Source organism: Botryllus schlosseri, chromosome 7, assembly GCF_051294905.1.
Source record: "Botryllus schlosseri isolate E-star chromosome 7, Bs_hap1, whole genome shotgun sequence".
Lineage (NCBI taxonomy): Eukaryota > Metazoa > Chordata > Ascidiacea > Stolidobranchia > Styelidae > Botryllus > Botryllus schlosseri.
In genome coordinates, this window is record NC_137242.1 from 17,613,097 (window position 1) to 17,629,891 (window position 16,795).

General features: G+C 41.0%; 1 protein-coding gene and 1 long non-coding RNA gene across 4 annotated transcripts in view; one reads left to right on the forward strand and one right to left on the reverse strand.

Annotated features, from left to right (window-relative positions):
* LOC145442933 (uncharacterized) overlaps positions 1-16,795 on the forward strand; it is a 356,044-nt gene that overhangs the window by 126,700 nt on the left and 212,549 nt on the right. The gene's annotated exons all lie outside the window — the stretch shown is intronic.
* Positions 3,783-6,056, reverse strand: LOC145443644 (uncharacterized). Its single transcript, XR_013916499.1, has 4 exons — positions 5,988-6,056; positions 4,583-4,936; positions 4,436-4,513; positions 3,783-4,380 (listed from the first exon to the last, which is right to left on the reverse strand). It is a non-coding gene; the product is annotated as an uncharacterized LOC145443644 (long non-coding RNA).

Sequence of the window (16,795 nt, forward strand, 5' to 3'; positions counted from 1 at the left end):
CCGATTAACAATGGCGACGGCCATGGAGACGTACAACGTTGACGATACCGAAGCACAAAGAAATGCTACACAGGTATCATATGCACCGGTAACGGAAAGCGCTGAGAATACAACAGTACAGAGAAAAACCAATCAGGAAACACCGATGTTCAACCATACCAGACAAAATACCTTCTATATAAAGGGAAATGAAGACATTCAGGTCGTTACAATAATTGAAGAATTACCACGCAACAGCATCACAATTAAATACTACCAACGCATTGCAGGCTTATATGAGCTGGGGAAATGAATGTGGATTATGAATTTGATCACAGAAACCAATGGAAAGAAATGAGAGAGATGAATTGTACTACCAGATAAGACAAAACGCTAATGAAGCAAAATTCCGCAATATAACTTTCGAACTTCCACGACGTCCAACGACACACCTCATTGTAAAAGGAATACCATGCGAATCTAAAGAGGAGGATATAGCCGAACAATATAGTAAATACGGTTTCGTCGACATCGTTCAATTGTCAATGATCAGAGAGGATGAGGTCTAGTTGGTATTATTAGTATTTTATCATTTAAAAACACCAACAGATAGTGATAAGATCAAAGAATAGGAAGGTATTGGAATGACATGAAGTCTTTCAACCAGACAGCTATTTGGTCAAGGTCAATAATATATCTAGAAAGGGTTTGTGTTGAATCCAGTCCCAATCTCGTGTAGTTTTGGCCGCTAAATGGCGAAAATAATAATGATAGAACATTGCAGTTGGTGATAAGGATATAATCATAATTTCAGCACTTCCATCACGAGGACAAGACGCCAAGAAATAGCATCATTTATGTCGGCTAACAGCTATTTGATATCCATAAGGATGATTTAAGTTGATATGGATACTTTCACCATCCTCGTTGTACGTCAAGAGACGAAATTAGGTCCATGTTCAGTCCACTCCCATAGTAAAGTATATACCCAGCAAACACAAGATATGTTATAGATATACATATTATATCTCTCACGTGTTCAAAATATATCCTAATAATATGTATTATATATATAAATCTGTCGACACATTAAGATATCTATATGATATTCAAATCAGATGTCTAAAAGATATCCTGAGAAGATATCTATTGTATATGTTCTAAAAATATATCAATTCCCATCCTTTCACAAAACTTGATTCTAGCTGGCCCTGAACTGTCGTCGGTTACATCCTGCACTTCACATGAAAGCAAACTAACCATTAATTTTACAAATCATGCATTACTTTACGTTCTGTATTAAACAATAAGCAAGAAACTGAACCAAGCAATCAATACATCGGAGGCACGGAGCCTCAATATACAATTGGATTATATATTCATATTGAAATAAACCCGTATATTTGCAGCCGACACTAGTCAGAAGATATTTACTTGCGAAGTGCTTTTTTACATAGTTCAAGTGTTGATTTTTAGACGAGTGATGTGTTGGAATGGACCCGAGTACTTCCAGGTGACATTCGTCAGCAACTAGTAGAGAGTAGAACTTGTTGATCCTATCACCAAATATGAAGTCATCGGCATGAAATTTTGAATAATCAGGGTGATCCACGCCAGTGACGTCATGTTTGGTGATACTATCAACAGGTTCTTTTCAATTCTCTACTACTTGCTGACGAATGTCAACGGGAGGTATTCGGGTTTATTTGGCTAGCAATGCATTATTTGTTTGGGAGTCAGCGCTTGCACTGAGTAAAAAAACACTTGGCAAGTGAGTAAAATCGATTGAATTAGTGCGGAGTTGCACAACTAGACAATTTTCAGCTTTTTTAAATTAGATTGTAATTACGGAAATTCAACAAGTTCAGTTGATATCAAATCTCCTGTCTCAGTTTCAAGAAAATCAGAAATTCGATTAGAATCAAATAAGATCATTCCACAAATTAGAGTAGAATTGAGCAAATAAATATTTTAGAAATTAGATAACCAGCATCTCACTCCAATTACTGAAATTACACAACTAGAATTATCTAGTTGTCCAAGTCTGCTGTGAATATCGCGAAATGTCCTCAAGTATCTGCGTCTTCAGACTCCACGATGACGGGAGTGCTTCTTTCTTCTTCATAATCGTAATCAGCCTATAACATGAACGAGTAGATTATTACTACAATTGATTATTATCAGTGGAATATAACGAGTAAAGTGGATCCTCTCAAGTTGCATACATTAAAAGATTTCAAACCCTCTTTCAAAAGTAGGACGATCATCCTGCTGTTTACCCTGAACTAAAACCAGTGATTCCAAAAGTGGGCGGTATCGTGGGTGTGAATTCTAGATATATCGGAGGTAACGAAAGGGTCGATTGGAGGGAAATGCGAGATCTTTTAGTAAATTTTATTGCTCAACTCATTCTAGCCCGTGTAAGGTGAAAATGATGTTTGAGAACCACTGGCTTACACTGCAGCCATTGTAAAGTCAAGATATGAAACCAGAACCTGTAGAATGAGGCTTGTCCTTAGTCGAGGAGATTCTCACTCCATTGGCGTCATAAAGTGGTCATTCTAGTAAATGGTTTTGAAAGCCTAGTTTGAGCACGGGGTTAAGACTGTTCCTTATGAAAATTTTCAGTTGCTTGTTAGAGGCTGGAGTGGTAATTTTTGCTTATTCCATGTACTGCACAGTAAATACAGTGAACTGAAGATGTGCAGTAGCAACAATTCACTGACACTCAAATAATACCATAAATTGTACAGATATCACACCGGCACCAAACTCATTAACAAAATCACCTTGCAAGATCCGATAAAAGTGACATATGGTGCAACTTGGTCTTTTATTCGTTTTTCTGGATTGGCAATGTCAGGATGAGCCAATCTACATGCTCCTGAAAAGAAAATATACTTCGAAGATGTGTTCAGTCATGGTATTACAAGACATTATCAGACAACGACGAAGTATCATTGAGTTGATATATTTCGAAAATAATGTTAACGAGACTCTGAGGTATCAAATTTCAATATACCATCAATACTATATTCACATTATATTCAAAACAAATATTTTTGACTGGTACATGCTTCTAGTTCAGCAGGTCTTTATCACCAAATATATGATGTCACCGCAAAAAACGGTAGAATAATCGAGCTTGATCGAGCTAATGATTTGGGATCAACGTACTATATTTAGATTACGCAGAAACTCCTGTTGACACAACCAACGACTTTGATAACGTACACACCAAGGCAGAAGGAACCAACTCTTGATTGTAAATCAGTGGTACAAGTACGGTACTGACTTTTACGTTTGTGGTAGAATGATCAATAACTTCTGATGTGTTCTTGGTAAAAGCCATACTAATAACTAGGGCAAGTTTTTGTTGCAGTTAAATTCGTGGAAAGTTGCATTTATTTTTGAAAAAAGTTGCAGAAGTTGCATTTTGACCGGTTGCCCGACATATGAGCATGCGACTCAATGGAAAACGACAGTTCAGCATGGAACACATCACCATGCGTCACTTCAGCATGTGACTGTATAACCCAAAAACTAACCCCAAACCGAAACATAGTCCTGAAATTAACCCTTATTTATATCCTAACCTAAATTCTAGCCCTAACCCAACCCTAACCTACCCCTAACCTGTAATTTAACCCACATGCTCATGTGCCGCATGCTGTAATGTCGCATGCTCATATGTCCACAGACCATTTTGACCACATTTTGCTCGGTTGACTAAAAAAAAGGTCAACTTCCCAGATTGACTAAAAAAAAGGTCAATTTCCGGTTCAGCTCCCGAAATACCCGTAAAAGCCTTACTTCGGTGCTGATTTACAGTGTTTCAGTCAAATTTGGCCGTGTATTTCACCAGAATCGAAAATACTTTCATGTAAAATCGAGAACGTTGCAAAATGTTGCAAGAAGAAAATGGACAACAGTTGCAAAACGTTACACTATAAGATTCCTTCAAACAGCTTGAAACAGCATTCTACATATCTTACGAGTATTTAGGAAGCTGCCGGAACTGTAAAAAAAAGTTGAAAAAGTTGAAAAAACTTGCCCTACTAATAACGCTAGCACTTAGGGCATGATTTGGACGAACAAGCGCTTCATTCAAATGAGGAACAAAAACATACCAGTTCAGACGTCTTGTAATTGCCCCTGTTCAAGTCGTCTTCTAGGCGTTACAGTTGAGACAAGGTTTGACACGGATCTTCAATAACATCTTTCAGCAATAGTGGGCAACTGTCGTGATGTCGTTGTTCATATGACCTTCCATGAGATCCATCATCTGGTTCAGCTCCAACTTCATAACTTCAGGTAACGAAACGTCGCAATTGTCTACGGACGAACTAGAAGATTCGATATCGCACAGCTTTGCAGGTGTGGATGTACAATACAGAGCAGCTAAAAATAGATTTGATTACAAGATAGCCAGTTTGACCATATGCGAGAAGCTTACCAATGCTCTGTAATAGGCCAGCACATTCCTGACGTTCAAAGTTTTCTAAGTCAACAATACTTTCAAATGAAGGAGCATCTTAAATACAGAATTACCATGAATTACCGTACTCAAATTCGAGAAGAAATCATATTGCTAGGAACTTACTGCCTGGGGTAGTTCCTGCAGCTGGCTGCTACTTTCCATGTTATGATCATGATTTTCGCTCTCAAAACTTGATGATGGCATTCTTGAATTTGGCATGTCTGGTGTCTGCATACGTCTCCTTGCAATACTGGCCCCATCTAGAAAGTATGAAAATTTTGCTTGTTTATATATTCTACGTGTATAACATACCAGACGCAGTAAAAGGTTACCATTTGTTGACACAGAAGTATCCAAAATTTTTTTGTTTGGCTGACGTTTTCGTTTTGGTCATTCTGCTCCATCTTTAAACATCCAAAGGCATGCCACTACTCTCCGCAGCTCGCACCATATACTTCAAAACCACATTTCATTCATCTAAAACAGATGGATGATGAAGATTGTGCTGATAATTCTGCAATGTGCATTTGCGAATTCTAAGTTCCGTTACTGAGCATATCATTTGTATTTTGTACAGGGACCAATTGCTATCATATGTTATTGGGACTTCCTCTTCTTGTCTTAGTATTGGTATTTTTAGCGGGACACTGTAAAACCCGCAAAACTCGCAAAAGCAAGGCCTATTCAGGTAATTGTAGGTATCTTTTACAATATTGTCGCTGTAGGCCTCAAAGATATCATGGATTAGTTATTGAATTAACTGCCGGTAACTATACAGCAGGGTTTTGCGGGTGACTAGCAGGGTATTGCAGTTGGCTGCGAGGGTTTTGCGGTTGTCCAGAAGGGTTTTGTGGTTGTCTAAGAGAGTTCTGCAGGTGAAAAATGGGGTTTTGCGGTTGACTACTATAGAGTTTTGCGGTTTTCCAAGAGAGTTTTGCGGTTGTATAGGTTTCTTAAGCAACCGCAAAACCCTATTTTCACCAGCAAAACTATCTTAGACAACCGCAAAACCCTATTTCCACCCGCAAAACTCTTTTAGACAACGGCAAAACCCTGCTAATGACCCAGGTTGGAATCCCGGTACGTTTAGCGCAATATCTTTGGTGTGCCAAGGCGGTTCTCGGCGTCACACCTGTGTGCAGTCAGTAGAATCTTTGGTGTGCACGAGACACCGATTCCATATTGGCTAATGACCCGCAACACCCTGTTAAGGTTCCACCAAAACCCTTCTGGACAACCGCAAAACCCTCGTAGCCAACTGCAAAACCCTGCTGTATAGTTACCAGCACTTAAATTCCATAACTAATCGATGATATCTTGAGGCCTACAGCGACAATATTGTAAAAGATACCTACAATTACCTGAATATGCCTTGTTTTTGCGAGTTTTGCGGGTTTTACAGTGTCCCATTTTTAGCCACAAGCAATGCAATACCGATACTTCCTGAATATATGCAAACAGTTTTACACAATTCACAATCAATTACCGGTAGCTAACATATCAGTAAGGAGTGAATGAATGATCTCACCTCCACATTGGCTTTCTAGCCCCTATGTTATACAGCAACCGATTCTTCCTCCTCCACAAACAGTACAGCAGCATATTCATCTTTTGTCTGACTGCATATTACTGCGGATTCAGAAAAGCTATAGATAGTGATAGGAATCTGCAAACACAAAGAAAACAATCAAACAGTACATTAAATGACAGGCAATATGGCAATTTTAACAACAAACGGTAAATTCATTACGCACTCAAGTCTAAAGCCCTACGGAACGTGCAGGTTCAAAGCCCTCCGTAAAAGCGATTTTCCTCGCTGAGGGAAGTGGCTTGTCTTCTCGAGCAATCCTCCTGACGGAACCTTGAATCACGTGACCCCTGACCCGAACTTTTTCGTTCATTTTCAACCAATCCTGACTCTATGTGTACTTGTCATTATTACAGCACAAAGACAAAATTCTTCATACATTTTGACGTTCGCTGCTGCGTCGAAAAGCTTCGAGCCAAAATAATTTTAATGATATGAATAAAATAACAATATTTTTTGCTGCTGCATTGAAACTTTTTCGATCTCAACCAATCCTGTCGGATACTTGAACCCGTGGAATGTGTGCAGTGCACTGCGCAATGCAGTTGAAAAACAGTAATCCATTCAAACATGGCGTCCGAGAAACGCTGTTCACATATCTTTCAAGGATTGCGAATGTTCGCCACATGAGTAGTAACAAGTAAAAGTCCGAAACGTCGACCGGGGATTTGATATATTCCGGTTATGTCGCATGACGATAAATAATCCTGAGTCAAGTGATGACTTTCATTTGATCTATAACCCTTGAAATGCTTTGATAAGCTGAAATCTATACATCACTAGCCAAATTGAATTTCACAGCCCTCATGTATTTTCGAGATATAGCATATACGTACGGCGCGATACAAATGATATATACAATTTATATCTTATTGATATATACAGAAATATATAATCTGGGACATATCAGCGAGATATATTTATGATATGTTTCAGCACAAGATATAATTTGGACAAAATTAGGACAAGAAAAAGATATCTCAACATGTCAGAAATATATCTCGTGTTTGCTGGGATAGCAACAAAACAGATTTGGGTCGAGTTACCTTTGTCGCCACCGCGTGTTCAAAATGAAGTGGAAAAGCCCCATTTTGACCAAATTTTGACCTAACGTATGCAAATTAGGCGTTTCCCCAGATAATGGTAAAATTGTACCACTTATCTTCATTTCTGGTTGGAACTGACTGTCCTAACGAAGTAGTTTGGCCTGAAAAAACGTTTTTGACTTAGAAACAGGTAACTTTTTACATGAAAAAAACACAATATTTTAACGAAATCTGGCCCTATGAAGAATTCCAGTGGTTACAATACGTATTATGGCAGAAATAATTTAAAAAATTTGTAGTACAACGAGTACTATCCTACATTCTTGGGTAGAAAGTGCAGATCCTTACAAAGAATTACCTTGCCAAGAATGGAGAAGGAACGTTCAACAGCAGCAGTTGTTGGCTGACAACCCTCAAGTTTTGCGTACACTGCCGGAGAGACACACCGTGTCACTTCATTCTGACAATGTTGTCTACATCACAATCTTTCATCGTGCGCTTCTTAATATAAGAATGATACAATGCCCAAGAAGACGAAGAAGTCTTTCTTCAGGTAGGATATTGCGATACGTTAAAATATAACACCATGTCTACCTATTTGTTTTATTTGACCATTTATGATTCGCAATGAGCAGACAATTAGCCGTTTACAACGGTAGGCCTATAAAGTAGGCTGCAAGCTGTAAAATATCAAATGATAAGCCCACCGACAGTGCAAAATCTACGATGCAAACGAAATGCAGATGTCAAAAAAATTTGACTTTATGAACAATTTTGGCCTAACGCTACAATTTTGACAAAATTTTGACAAATTTTGACATGTCAAAAAAAACGCCCTACTTATCAGAACAGCTGAAGACGCTTATCAGAAGAGATGTTACAACTGCAATCTGACGGGACATATTGTAAATGAATGCCCGAATGCAAAAATGGAATGCACGATGTACAAACGACTGGGTCATCGTGTAGACCAGTGGTTCTTAACCTTTTTTCCTCAAGCGCCCCCTTTCAAAAATTATCGTGCTCCAGCGCCCCCCAACCTCATATTTTAAGGAATGTAATAAAGACAACGAGTAAGAGGGAGAGCCGTAACAGCACTTCGTCAACCCCCTAAAAACGATTGCCTTGCACACCCATAGCGTTATAAACCAAACTTTTGAGGGCTTTGCCCCCAAGAACCGCGTAGCGTGATTTCGATGGTCAGCAAAGTTTGTGTGGCCTGGTCGCCCTAGGTACCAAAATTTTCTATAATGCATGAAGGAATAGGTGGTAGTAACATATATAAGCCACTATAAACTTTTTATCCTCTCAGCCCACGAAATCAGATTTACCAGTAGCGCTGAGTGAGCTGTTGTATGGGAATATAAAGGGCACGTAATTAATAATTAAACATATTTGGGCGTGCCCGTAGCCGTAGGTACAATTAATTCGTTACTAGGGACGTAACAATACTTCGTCAGCCCCCCAAAAACGTTGGTCTTGGGCCCCCATCGGGTGATACACCAAACTTCCGGGGGGCTTCACCCGCAGACCCCCTTCTGCTATCCGCTATTTGCTGATACTAGTCATCTACATTGGGTGTCCACTGTCCATTTACTGAGCCAGATATTATCATCTAGACGCGCGAAGCGCGAAAAGTTTCAATAATTAATGATTGAATTGGTCAATATAATCGGGAATTGCATGTATATTGATATCAATTTTTATGCTCTCTCTTCTCACGTAAACAGATTTACCGGCAGAGCTGAGTGATATGTGATTGAAAAGGTACGACACCTCAATAATAATTATACATCTTCGGGCTTATACCCGTTGGCAGGAACGAAACGGCACTTCGTTAGGCCCACCGAAAAAACTTGGATCTTGGGCTCCCATAGGGTGATAAACCGACCGCCCCCATCACGTTGTTCGCTTTTGCCACGAAATCAGTTGTATACTGTTAGCGAGCCAGTGCGAAGCGCAAAAACCTTCGATAATTCATGATAAAATCGGTCGGTAAGATAGGAAATTGCATATATATTGCTATCAATTCCTTGTCCTCTCTGCTCACGTTACCAGATTTACCGGTAGAGCTCAGTGAGGTGCAATGTTCCCTCTAAGCTACGCACGTGCGCAGTGCTGACACGGTCTCTGCGCACAGAAAATCTACGTTGCGCACAACAAATCCGAAGTTATGACCTTTTTTAGCCGTTACGCACTGTTGTCCAAAGGCCTGCGCAGTGAGTTGTTGAGTGTGCGCAGACTCATCAAAACGTAGAGCGAACATTGTGAGGTGTCTTGGAAGCTGTAACTAATAATTAAACATATTCGGGCGGGCGAACCCGTTGGTGTGACTTCGTTGCATGATGTTATTTCGTGACCTCCTGTCTGCTATATCAAAAAAATATAGAATCGCCCAACAGGGATATCGACCAACAGCAATATCTAGTTTAAGATATCCCTGCCGCCCAATCGTACTAAACTAAAAGACGCACACGATTTCAAATTGGTATTTCTTCACTGGCATACAATTTTTCCCTGCCAGATGGAATTCCTCTTCTGGGGTTCAGATTGCCAAGACAGGAACATTCGGTGCCAGTCATTTAGGCGCCCATGGACAATTAAGCCTGTATGTCTTTTGTAGGCTATATATAACGAAGTTTTCGGTGTTCATTTGCTCTGAATACTCATTAGGGATATGTCCTACCAACACCTCATCTTCTGCGAAGCCATTTTTCTCCAGCGCCCCCCCCCATACCGCCCCCTGAGCCCAGCGCCCCCCATTTTGCCCCCTGAGCGTTTCCGCCCCCTTCAAAATCGCCAGCGCCCCTTGGGGGGTGCTGGAAGCAAGGTTAAGAACCACTGGTGTAGACGAATGCAGGTCCAAACTCCGACGTGACAAACCCGGGCATATGACCGAGCCTGAAATTGCTGAAATAGCCAACAATGAAACAGTAGATACGGTTGACCCGAAAACAACCCGGAATGACGACATGAAGAGGAATGAAACAAGGCAGACGAGCCAGGCAATTGTCAAAACATACTCCTCAACCGACGCCGCATTCGAAAATGCAGACACAACACAGGAAGAAACCGAGCAAGCGCAAGCCGTTTCGGAAAACTACAATTCTGACAAACAAAGAGAAATACATACGGCTCAAAAGCCAGCCATCAAAAAGCCGTCGAATACGAAACCTCAAAAATAGACAAACAGCTGTGAGACGGTGAATCATGAGCCCAGCGATAGAGTGACTACCAGAGGAATTGCAAGCAGCCAAGCGAAAAAGGGTTCTATACTATTACCGAGAAAACCATTACAGAGAATGGACATTACCGAGAATGCCAATACCGAGAATGGACATTACCAAGAATGGACATTACCGAGAATGGTCATTACCGAGAATGGACACCACCGAGAATGGACACCACCGAGAATGGACAATACCGAGAATGGCCAATGTCAAGAATATAGCTTACTGGGATTGACGCTGCCAATAAATTTATACCTGAGCATCGATACCACACACACGACCTGTTCATATGCATAACATGCCTGCATTGCATATATTGCATTCTCGGTAATGTCCATTCTCGGTGGTGTCCATTCTCGGTAATTCCATTCTCTGTGGTGTCCATTCTCGGTAAAGTCCATTCTCGGTGGTGTCCATTCTCGGTAGTGGCATTCTCGGTAATGGTTTTCTCAGTATTGACCGGACACCGCGAAGAAGTCGAATAATAAGAGGAAGAACAAACGCAACAATCTCCTAACAGAATTGATAACAAATCTATTGAAACTAACGCCGATTAACGTAAATGAATTATCAAATAGAATACAGGATCTGGAACAATATATACTGACTTGCAAATGGCTATCGACGCTACACCCGACGAAATCATGCGCAACGTATATGACGGACCACAAGCTACGACAATAATGAAAGCTATCCGATAGTGCGCGATAAATTGCATTTATCGACCCACAAAACCCAACCAATTCACCCACAATCTACCCCAAGCGTCCTAACCTCACATCCCATCCCATAATCCCAACCCTTCCCCAACCCATATCACTCCCCCACCAATATCCAACCAAATTATCCACCAACCATCATAAACGATAAAATTGCGACTATACAAAGACTGAATATGAACGCATACGAACGCGAATTAGCGGCGGCTTCTACTACGACTTCAACTACAAATTCGCCTTTCACAACGACTGCGATGAGATGACCCGATGATGGGGACGAACCAAACCGAAAGAATTGCATTCATGAAATTATTTCTTTCTTATGTACAGATAATTGAATAAAAACCACAAAAAACGGATCAGAGATGGGCAAATGAGCATTGAGCACGGATTAGGATTATAGGATTTGAAAAAAACGGATTTGTGAAATTTTGACGGATTTGGATTGGATTAGGATCAATCAATCAATCAATCAATCAGTTTTTATTAATATTTTCATCATTTCAAAACATCACAAGACTGCGATACAATGAAAAGATAGGAAGGTGTCAAAACAACTAGGCGTAGTCTTTAAGATCAGACACCCACCTTAGCCTATAGGCGAAGTAAAGAAGAGGCATGCACACTGAATGAAAGGTAATGCAGAGAATATAAGACGCAAGCGACATAATTAGGTGGCATGTGGCGAAGGGCGAGGTCGATGTTAGGTCGTGGTCCGGTAATCCTGAAGGCTGGATAGTATTCATTTAGAAGAAATTGGTTGTATTTCGACTTGAATGTGGACATGCTCGACGACTGTCGGATAGCCGGCGAGATGCTGTTCCACAATTGGGGTCCGGCATACTTGATAGAGCAATGCGTTTTCTTGTATTCCGTCCTGATCATATGGTAGTTGTTCTTCGTTGACGCGCGTGTGACGTAATTCTGCGCTTTTGACTCCGAGGTGAAGTAGTCGCTGAAATTTGAGGGATAAAAGCTTCACTTATCCTTCAGGCATGCCTGGAACACGATATCTGGTCATATCGAAGTGTCGAAATTAGCCAACGTAAATACTATAAATTCAAAAATAGTCGACATTTCAATTTGAGATTGCATGGCCTTTACTGGCCGGAACTGACCCAAATTTGGTGAGCAGCGTTTGTTTTAGGCAACCTGACAATTTGATCAATAAGCGAGTGAAATTTGGAAAAAAAATTATTTTTGAACAACCCTAGTGTGCAGTCATGCCCTTATAACGAAATTTTTTCAAAGGTAATGAATGAATTCGATCAATAAATATATTACTGGCACATATTGGGGGTCGCCTCTGTATAGCAATGGGCTCATTTGGCTAGGACAGTGTTATTTTGGGGTTCTAGACATAGCAACATCGACGGTTTCGGTGAACTGTCACTTTGCGCAAATGTTTCATCGCAGACGATCTCGCTTCGAGCGCACAAGTGAAGTCCCGTGTTGGACGACACGTTATCTCCTAATGAGTATAGTTGGACTCAATTCTGTAAATTACGCGTATTTATAATTTCTAGGAGGGTGTCCTATGCTAAGTGCAAGAAATGTGACAATAAATCATGCGAAGTGCAACGAAAAATTTTAAGTCAAATAAATATGCTACGGAATATTCCACTTTATGGTCATATACGAATATCTGCGCTGAATGTGACAATGGCTCCTGCATGGTTACGCCAATGCGTCGAAACTGATGTTTTTGTCATCATCAAATTTTGCGGTCAGGCTAATCAAATTTTGATTGGCCGTGCAATTTTACCTGAAGTTATATCTAATTTCGAGAATTACCTCGCAGGCCACACAAAACCTCGCGGGCCACGTTTGGCCTGCGGGACACAGTCTGGCCGCCCCTTATCTGCATCGTTACTAATAACAGTGATTGATAGTACTTAAATATCCTATTATAGTTATTATCAGTAATTTAAAAGATATACTTGAAAAGAAATTCTTTACATGATAAAGAAGTTGGGAGTCGGAGTCGAAGTCGGGGTCATTTTCACTAACTCCGACTCCGACTCCAGTCAGTATTTTTTCCACGACTCCGACTCCGACTCCAGCCACCGCAGTTTTCACGACTTCCGACTCAGACTCCATCAAGCGAAAATTAGCTAAACTCCGACTCCGACTCCACAGCCCTGGTAACGTAATATATAATAAATTAAACCCGAATTAATCATAACTTTATGGAGGGTCACAACTGGTCTATAAATAGGCATATCGAATTCGTAGCGACGTTTCTTTTTGCAAGTATACAGCCCCGTCTTGGACCTACCTTCAGAATTGCAAAACCCGAACTTGTTGACAATTTCGAATGGCATTTATTTGTATATTTTCAATATTGCGAACACTTGACAGCACGGATACAATGCACATGTTTGCAAATTCTAAATTTCTTTATGGACATCGCATAACCGAAATTCTCTACCAGAATAGTTTCGTTAACTTCGGATCGTTCTTTCGACTTTTCCAAGACTCCCGAGCCACACAATAACACGACATATCATCATCGGAGGCGACCGTTTCCCACATTTTCTGCAGTGTGAATTCTGTCAATCCGTCGACAGCAATTGTAAGAGGGTTCTTCCATCCAGTCCGCTCGACGTTACGAAAAAAAGGGTGATACATCGCTTGTGAGGCGGTAATGCGATCATGATCCTCATAGAGCAGCATTCTCATTACTAAGTCCCTAGCTTCTGCGGATATGAGCTTCCAAGCAGGCGAGAGAAAAGAGGTACCCTCACTGGTGTGAGAAATGAAAGGGTGTGTTCCCGTCAGCAAATTGTAAAATACACAGCCGCACGCGAATATGTCGACTGGATAATGGTACTTCTTCACCGACGTTATCTCCGGGGCTCTGTAACCCGCCGTACCAACGATGCCGAACAAATCTTCACCGTGCTTCGCATTAACAGCTAAACTAAAGCCAACTAGCTTCACATGACCACCAGCAGGCGAAGGAACGAGAAACAAATTTGAAGGTATCACGTTTCTGTGAATGATTTGATTCTTGTGGCAGTATTGCAGTGCGGTCAAGATATCACGCATGTAAATAATTACATCCATTTCGCAGTGCGATTCGCCGTTTTGTTCAATAATGGACCGAAAGAGGGACTCGGATTCAAGAGAATCCCGCTACGTAGTAGGCCTGCACTTTTAAAGAGTGTTTGAGTCACAGCGAACGGTTGTTGAGATTGCCGACGACGATACAGACGCATCGTTTAAAATTGCTTCGAATATCGCTAAACCCAAGAAATCTGATATAGAAGGTGGGATTTCAATAAAACCGTAACATACTTTGCGAATATTTGCTGTTTCCGGAACTTAGCAGCAAGGACAACATCACTTGACAAATTTCCAAGACACAGTCGTCTGATTCAATCGTGACCAGACGAGTAACATCAATATCAGTCAATCTTTTATCGCGTCTTCTGAAACACGTTGCCGCGTAGACTACTTTAACTCGGCCTTGGACGAATCCACCGACATTGCATAACTAATAATCTGGTTGAATTTTATCAGAGTGGACATACATGCAGAGAAATGCTGGCTGGGCGAACGTGGGAAAGGGATCAGCGAAAAATATCAACTCGACAAAGCTGACTTCTGTAACTATGGGTACAGGGCCCCAGACATGAACGGAAAGGAGAAGGGTTGATTGGTTTGCTCAGAAATGGCCCCAAACACCAGACTTCTTCTCATATCACTCAGAGCTCAATGTGATAATAGCCTCTGTAACGCAAAAGTTATCATAATTTGATACTTGCTCGCCCATGCATTGGAACAGAGGCTCTCTGGTGGAAGGATTTGAAGTTGCATATACCGACTTGACAACGAATGTAATGTACGCTCCATGAAGGGATTTATATGCGCCGCTAGAAGATACAGATTCTCACAAGCAGTAGCTGCAAACTTACGAACGCTGTCCATTATTACTCTATAACGCACAGAAATGTACTAAATGCCCGTATACGACTGGTAAATAGGCTACAATAGCCTAAATTTGATAGTAGCCCATAAATACAGGTAACATTGTTCTGCGGCCCGTTAAACAAGGGAAGTTGAGAACCCCTGCTTTAGATCAACAGAGAGTGACGACTTACTTTCATTAGCATCGATAATTTTTTAAGGACGACAGAATAAATTGATATAGACGTGTCAAGCAGTAGCAAGCAGTAGCGGGTTGTATTCGAATTCGTTTGGGCATCTATGCCCTAGAGTTTTAAAGCCTTATATTTCTGGTAACTTCACAACCATGTTTGCGCGTGACAAATGACCTTTCTCAGTGGCCCGGCTAGTTTTTTATATGGGAGTTTGCTCAAATATGGGGCACACGGCACGAGAAAGGTTTGGAACCACTGATTCAACCGATTTACAGTCAACTGACTTGTGATACAGAATTTTTGGCGCGGGCCCACCAGACCAAAGAGGTCATAAGCACTACGTCGTTTAAAACCACCAATACAGATTCAAACGAGAGAGCAGGGAACAGGTGTACGTCATCCAATACAAAACAAACACGAAAGAAATTAGTGGTATTCGTACCATTCCGCGATCAATATCTTTCTCATTCCTATATAATAAGATGATCTTCACCTATGACATGTTAACTGCTGTGAACTGTGTCGCAACTATGTTTAAGAATCTGCAATGTAAATATTTTATTGTCTGATGCTTGAAGCTTTATTTGTTTGCTGGTGGAAAAATCCCCATCTGCTCCCGTTCGCCTGCTGGTTCCAATAAATTTAGGAATCATGAGACAGGACAAAATGATCGGAAATAGACATTGTAAATATATCGCAGAATCTATGATGCATAACCCATCCGAATGTTTTCTTTGTAATCCAAGTAGATTAATGCCCGGTTAATCAGCGATGAGCAACGCGATGCCCATTCTGTACCCTCAACGTTTTTGTTGAGCCAAATCCCGGAAACGGCATCCACATAGTATCCACAATACTTTGCAGCACCCACAGTCGTACCGAGGGGACTCTGACGAAGTACTTCTACCTTTTCGGAGCACTCAAGTAGGATTTTCTCACCTTCAAAGAAGAAATTACGGTATCTTCTATATGTGCGGACATGTCACAAATACGTCTACGAATGGTACGATTTGACACGGGAATCATTTTCAATTCCTCCGCAGCTTTGGTCCGAAAGAATATTTTACAATTCCAGCGCAAGCCGAATATTAACTTTCTTCGCTTCCGTGTGAGGATTTGAATTTTTAGCTATTACTTTCGCGCCCACATAACTAGCCTGCTGCGATCTCGATGAAACTTTGGCCTGCGCTTTCGTACTATATTTCATAAGATGGAAGACGATGAGGATTTGAAAACTGAATTGTCATACAGGCGCCGCCATGTTTGCTCTTCTCTGCGTTCAATCAAGGCAATGTGTAAAATTGAATTCAACCTCCATCGCGGGCTATGTGTCGGGTAAAGTGAACTCGCGGAGGATATTGATTGTGGGCATGACAGCAATCTCGATTTGTCAAATGTACTGTACAAACTTCATATCGAGCCCGTTTTTGATTATCGATCGTTTGCTATGGATTAGAATTATTTAACGCATAATTTCAAAGATTTCGAATAAATCTCTCGCGGCACACTTTCCAGACGTAAATGGCACACTAGTGTGCCGTGGCACACCGGTTGAGAACCACTGATCTAGCCGTTGAACAATGCGTTGGGCTTGATGGCTCGATAATTGGCTCTCGTGAGTACTTTATTGCCAACAAGCGGCTGTCT